This window comes from Oratosquilla oratoria, chromosome 14 (assembly GCF_046742065.1).
Source record: "Oratosquilla oratoria isolate Oo_2021 chromosome 14, ASM4674206v1, whole genome shotgun sequence".
Taxonomy (NCBI): Eukaryota; Metazoa; Arthropoda; class Malacostraca; order Stomatopoda; family Squillidae; genus Oratosquilla; species Oratosquilla oratoria.
In genome coordinates, this window is record NC_134790.1 from 65,426,501 (window position 1) to 65,431,500 (window position 5,000).

Genomic DNA, 5,000 nt, shown 5'->3' on the forward strand with positions numbered 1-5,000 from the left:
GTTCCGGGGAACCTTAAGGTTAAGAAACGCTGGTCTAAAGGCATGAAGGACCATTCCCCGAATGGAGCACTGACTTGACTTTATAATAATAATATAGTCAATAGCTATAGTAACACCACTACGGACCAGAGTATGGCAACGTTCTCTGATAATTAATTGGAGATTAATGTCCACTCAAAAAAGATTGTTTGTCTCTTTAATTTTGACCTTAGATATTTTCTTTACCACCACTGTGATCCCACCCCTTCGGAGCCATATTGTCCTCTAGGATAGAAGCGCTGGTAATCGTCGATGAAATTTAGACCCCCGAAAACCAGTCGGTGAGGTCCGTGTCAGACAAGACACGTTTCCTCAACTGTTGCAGATTTGTGTGATTTGTAGAAGACTTCGGTGATGTTTCCCTCGTATTATCACTCAAACGTCAAAATTGGTCGTACATAATTGCTATTATATTTATACTGCGATTATATAAAGTAAAGTCACAGGAAAGTCAAAATGGGTTTATTATTGACACTATCTGATAGAATTTAGAAGTAATGTTGAGTCGAAGAATCTCATGATCACGCCAGCTGTGATGAAACTAAATCGACCCACTAGCTGATGGGAGAAATCCTAGTATGACGCTACTGATATGGAAACAACGAACAATTCACTTAAGGGATTTCAGCAGAGGCTGTCGCATTTAAACCACCTGACAGCGCAGGGGAACAACTATGAAGACATTTGAAGATGACGAACTGCGACAGTTATTGCAGAGTAGACACTATTTTAGGGTGAAGCCTTTGTGGAGTGTACAATGTACAACGTTTCGTTTTTTGGGGTCTTTATCAAAGAATACAAACTCTAAGTATATAAAAGCCTCAGCAGGGACCGGGTAGATAAGGATCGGGAAATAAATTATTTGATCTTGGGACCTGTGTTGATGATGCCCAAGTTCGGATTCTGTATTATTTAACCCTCGAATAACCGCTGCTTCCACACACTTCCTCTCTATCCTGTTGGTTTCACATATAATTAACTCAGCCTCATCCCAATCCATTAGGTGATTGGTATTATTCCGGTGTGCTGCACACGTTTTAGTGATGGTATTGTTTCGAACGTTATTGATATGTTCACGGATCCGTGTTATGTCTAGGTCACGTGACTACTTTTTTGGCGGTGTCGCTGGTCGGTACTGTAGTATAATAATTGTAGTGGCAGATTCACTGCGTTCATGACGGTTGTCCGTTGATTATTTTCTCCCGTTTTCCTGTTCTGTTAGATGACAAACTTCAGGAGTTTCAGTTTTGTAAACACTTGTTAGATATATTGTCATCAGTCGCCTTTGCAAAGCGTGATTGCTTAGAGAAAGCAACCCATCAATGCGCCTCTTAGTTTTTAGATCGTGGTGGAAGAAGAAATCTGACACATCATCTTTATTAGTAGGTTTCCTATAAACTTCGAATTCCATCTGGTTGCCCCGTTTGATGAAAAGTGTCCAGGAACTGAAGAGAGTCGTTATTTTCGTTTTCCAGAGTAAACTGAATTGAAATTTACCCGCCATTGAGCGGTTCCTGAAGTTCCGGTGTGTGTGTGTGTGTGTGTGTATGACCGATCTATGGGTAATGCTGTGACCCTACACGCACACACACACACCCAACTCCCCGCCCACAAGAGTTGGTGTAACGACTCGAAGCGCAGCGATACTGAAATTATTTCAGCCCTGTTCAGGATTCGAACCCGGACCGCCGTAGTGACAGTCAGGGACTCTACCAACCGCGCCACCGAGTCGTGTGTGTGTGTGTGTGTGTGTGTGTGTGTGTGTGTGTGTGTGTGTGTGTGTGTGTGTGTCCACGTAGCGCAACCAAGTTACGAGACTCAGAGGGATGTCCATAAAATTACCTTCTTTTAGAAATTCCATGAAGAGGTTGGCAAGAACTGAACTCAATGGAGAGCCCATGCCCACGCCTTAGGTGATATTTCCCCCCAGAATCTGAAGTAACTAAATTCTACACTAAGTTGCAATTGGTCGATGAAGTCCTTTAGGAATAGCACCAACCATCTTATGGACTGGAGTGTGGCTGAATTAGTCACACATGAAACCGACAGGATAAGGAAAGGGTGTCTGGAAGCAGCGGTTATTCGACACAGTGTAGAGTAAACTAAGGACATGTTCATTGCATCCTCACGGCGGAAAAAAAAATCTGGAAAAAGAATCCGTGAGTTGCTCCGACCCTTGCTGGTCCCTTATCTGCGCCGTCCCATCCCGTCCCGTCCTGTCCCGTGCCGTCCTCTCTGAAGCTTATATACAGTATCTACTTTGGTTGGTAATTTGTTTCTTTGTACTTAATAAAGTTCTATCGAGCGAAGCGTCGTACGTAAAGACTGTCCTCTGCCGACATAGAAGGCTGTTAGTAAGACTTGTCATTATGAAAATGTGGTGTATTGCCAAGAACACACTTGTGTTTTTTTCAACTCTTCATGCTACATCTGCGATAACAGTTCTTGGCATTTTTCCCGCACTGTCGTTGATAATGTCATGTCGACATTTGCAACTCGTATTTCCTCGTTCTTCGTTTCAGCCGGGAACTAAAAACATATTTCAGACCAGTAGATTTTTCTCTTCATTTTTTCTTGGTAAATTTTCAGGGGACTCAATTTAATTGTTTGCAGAATTTTTTTCTAAAACGAACCAAAGATTTTGAACAGAAGAACCTTTTTTCGTCGCGTACTGGGTAGATCTGGTGTCTTTTCTAGATAGCTCTCTAAATTCTTAATAATGAGAAATCTTCAATATTCGAACAAAAGCACCTTTTGAAAATATATCAGAAAGTTTCATGAGCTTCTAGCATCCCAGACTTCTTCCGAAAGCTGGAATTTTCCCAATTTTGAAGATCGTTCCAAGAGCTTCGTCCTAGCCACACTAGCTCCCAATTACAAAATTGTTCATATGTCGCTCGGATAGACTTCGGTCCCGAAGTAGTTTTTATTTGCGCAGATAAAACGGAATTTCAGAGAACTATCCATCAGCGGCATAACTATGGTTCAAACGTACCGAGTTCCTTTATGTGGATGGTAAGTAACCTGTACACTATATGAAGTTCTCACAGCTGAATAAATTGTTTGGCGTCATTAGCCAGAATAAAATCCGTAGGATTTTTCACGAAGACGAAAGGCTCATCGAGATGGCCTCGATCTGTTTGTGACAGTGACCTCTTGACCCCCCTCCCACCCTTGCCCTCTCCCTCGAGCTGTATAAACTTGTCTGGCGTTAGTTGAGACCTCGCAAGGTGTACATTGCCACTCATTACTCTTGTGAGGTCTCGTTCTCGATCTCCTTCCCCCCCCGCCCCCGCCCAATCATCTCCTCGGTGCGAAGCCATCGGTCCATCACGAAACCAATCACGAGGCGCCCGCAGTGGTGGAAGAGGCGACGGCCCAGTTATCAGTCAGTCGCTTGGAAAGTTCTCGAAATTACTGCTGCTGCAGCTTCTGCTCCGCCATGGTGCATGGCGGCGGCGGCGGTGGTGGTGGTAGTTGTTGGTAATTGTGGTGGTGGTGGTAGTTGTTGGTAATTGTGGTAGTGGTGGTGGTGGTGGTTGTGTTGTCTTGCATCTGCAAGAGGGAGACTGCGAGGTGGCGATATACTTTAAAGGGTCTCTTCCTCTTCCTGTTCCTCTTATTCTTCCTCTTTCTACTCCTCCTCCACCGTCTCTATCTCCCCCTCCTCCTCCTCCTCCTCCTCCTCCTCCCCCCTCCCCCCCTATCTTCCTCCTCCTTTTTCATTTTGTGTGTGGTATTTGATGTGGGAAGACATAAAATGTGTGTTAACGCTATTAGTGAAATGAAATCCTGAACATTTAGAAGAACAGACAGACAGGAGAGCACGCCATCGGTAACGATGCTGGGGTAGAATAAATGAAAAAAAATCATGAAACAAGATGAGCTATTTATAGATAAACAAATTAATAAAGTGGTACTACAGCATATCACATAAGTCTTTAGATCTCAAAACTTCGAGCTGTGTCGTACGCGACCACATTTGGCTTTTTTTTTTTTTTTTTTTTTTAAGTCTACACAATGAGACGCCCTATGGCGGGCAAAAGGTGGCTTTCTGTGTTGAAAACATAATGATCCATTCAAGAAGAATATGTTCCACTCGATGACAGAAAACTTAAGCGACACAAATTCACCACCACAGCATCAGTGAAGGCTGATATGGGTGTGCCTCTCCAAACACCACGACCCTTAAAACAGAACACCTCACCCTGCACACCTTTCAGGCCGGGAGAAGAAAAAGGACCTTGAAAAACTTGGTTCACATTTTCTGTCTCTCTCTTCCTTCCTCCCATCCGGACGCCATGCATTAGTTTCCGATTGGTTAGACATCGAAAGGTGGCACGGGCTCCTGCTGTGAGAGAGGCTCATCTTGACCTCTGTCGATCGCACTATTGGTCGTCTTGAGAGCGTGAGGACCTGTGCAGGGTCGGGGCAGGCCTGTGTACTTACATTATATTCTCCCTTTCCTCACACACACGCGCATGTGCATAAGTACACACACACACACACACACACACACACACACACACACACACACACACACACACACACACACACACACAAAAGTGGAGAGAGACCCGGGTTCAAGCCGCACTTCTGGCGTGGAAAGCTTCCACAGATGCTACAAGCCGTCATTGTCCCTCGAGAGCAAGGAGATGACGCGCGCGTTTTGTGTGTGCGTGTGAGTGTATGTTTGTGTGTTCATTTATCTAATATACAAATATATATTCAATAACTGTAAAGAAGATATTCTAAAGGCAAAACAAAATAAGCTGAGAATTAACAGTTTCTTTTCTAACGTTGACGATGAAGGTTTGAGAACGTGCACAGTATTCAAACGAAGTTAGTAGAATATTTTTGCTCCGCTAGTTTGTTTTCCATGATCATTTCTGATAAGATAGAAAAAATAAGCTTATCTAATGTATCACAATGGTCAGGCATGCCGATAGAAAACCTTAAAG

The 5,000-nt window shown here is 43.7% G+C and overlaps 1 protein-coding gene across 5 annotated transcripts in view; it reads left to right on the plus strand.

The window, feature by feature from the left end:
- The window catches only part of Plc21C (Phospholipase C at 21C), a 952,170-nt gene that overhangs the window by 439,216 nt on the left and 507,954 nt on the right, over nt 1-5,000 (plus strand). The gene's annotated exons all lie outside the window — the stretch shown is intronic.